Source organism: Nothoprocta perdicaria, unplaced genomic scaffold, assembly GCF_003342845.1.
Source record: "Nothoprocta perdicaria isolate Ctin4 unplaced genomic scaffold, notPer1 scaffold_801, whole genome shotgun sequence".
Classification (NCBI taxonomy): Eukaryota; Metazoa; Chordata; class Aves; order Tinamiformes; family Tinamidae; genus Nothoprocta; species Nothoprocta perdicaria.
The window spans coordinates 13,250-15,255 of record NW_020456090.1 but is presented as its reverse complement, the minus strand read 5'-3'; positions in this window follow the sequence as shown (position 1 = coordinate 15,255).

The following is a 2,006-nucleotide window of genomic DNA, read 5'->3' as shown; positions in this document are numbered from 1 at the left end:
GGGTGCCCACCCGAGCCATTCCCCAGCACCCAGGGGTGCCTCCCTGCACCCATTCTCCAGCACCCATTGGTGTCCCCTTGCACCCATGGGTCCCCACCTGAGCCATTCCCCAGCACCCATGGGTGCACACCTCAGCCCTTCCCCAGCACCCATGGGTGCCCCCCTGCACCCATTCCCCGGCACCCATGGGTGCCCGCCGCTCACCTGGCAGCGCTCGCCGCTGTAGCCGGGGATGCAGGTGCCCCCGTGGAGGCAGGGCGCCCCCCGGCACCCATCATCATCGTCACTGGGTGGTGGGTGCTGGCAGCGGGTGCCCGTGAAGCCCGGGGGGCAGCGGCAGCGCAACGGGGCCCCCCCATCCTCGCAGGTGCCCCCGTTGAAGCAGGAGCTGTGGGGGGGTGGAGATGGGGGGGGTCAGCACCCATGGGTGCTCCCTGGTTGGAGTGGGGGGCACCCATGGGTGCCTGGAGCTGTCATTGGGGATGGTGTAGGGGGGAACAGGATGGTGTGGCATGGGTGCCCCTGGGTTGGGGGGGTCAGCACCCATGGGTGCTCCTGGGGTTGGGGGGGAGGTCATCACCCACGGGTGCCCCTGGGTTTGAGGGGGCAGCACCCATGGGTCCCCCTGGTTAGGGTCGGGGGCCCATGGGTGTTTGGGATTGTGGTTGGGGATGGTGTAGGGGGGAATAGGAGGGTGTGAGGACACCCATGGGTGCCCCTCAGTTGGGGGAGTCAGCACCCATGGGTGTCCCCCAGTTGGGGGGGGTCAGCACCCATGGGTGCTCCTGGGTTTGGGGGAGTCAGCACCCATGGGTGCCATCAATGCATTCAGGACCAAGAGCACCCAGGAGAGCACCCATGGGTGCCATCAATGCATTCAGGACCAAGAGCACCCAAGAGGGCACCCACGGGTGCCACCAACCCATTCAGGACCAAGAACACCCATGGATGCCATCTCAAGGCCAGACCCAAGAGCACCCATGGGTGCCACCAATGCATTCAGGACCAAGAGCACCCAAGAGGGCACCCACGGGTGCCACCAAGCCCTTCAGAACCACCACGCAGGGCACACGAGGCCACCCAAAGACCAGCGCCGCAGTGGGGCCCCGCGCGGGGACACACATCGGGGGCACGGGGCACCCATGGGTGCGGCACATAGAGCACCCATGGGTGCGGCACCTGTTGCTACAGTCGGGCACGTGGTGCTGGCACAGGCGGCCGCTCCAGCCGGGCGCACAGGCGCACCCGAAGCCGTCGGCGTCGCGGGTGCAGGTGGCCCCGTTGCGGCAGGGTGCTGCGGAGGGGCGGGGTGTCAAGGGGGGGCACCCATGGGTGTGGGGTGACACCTCCCCCCCGTGGGGCATCCGAGGGTGACACCTTCATCTGACCTCATGGGAGCCAAAGGGGACACCTGCACCCATGGGACCTGAAGGTGACACCCATAGCCTGGTCCATGGCACCCAAAGGTGACACCTTCACCTGGCCCTATAGGACCCAAAGGGGACACCTGCACCCATGGGACCCAAAGGTGGGACCTGTAACCTGGTCTATGGCACCCAAAGGTGATACCTTCACCTGGTCCCATAGGACCCGAAGGTGACACCTGCACCCATGGGACCCGAAGGTGACATCCATAACCTGCTCTATGGCACCCAAAGGTGGGACCTTCTCCTGGCCCCATAGGACCTGAAGGTGACACCCACAAGCTGGTCTATGGAACCCAAAGGTGACACCTTCATCTGGCCCCATGGGACCTGAAGGTGACACCCATAGCCTGGTCCATGGCACCCAAAGGTGACACCTTCACTTGACCCCATGGCAGCCGAAGGTGACACCTGCACCCATGGAACCCAAAGGTGACACCCATAACCTGGTCTATGGCACCCAAAGGTGACACTTTTGCTGTACCCCCCATGTCCCCCCGTACCCCCATGTCCCCAAGTGTCCCCATCTCCCCCCATGTCTCCTCATGTCCCCAGGTGTCCCCATAGCCCATGTCCCCCGTT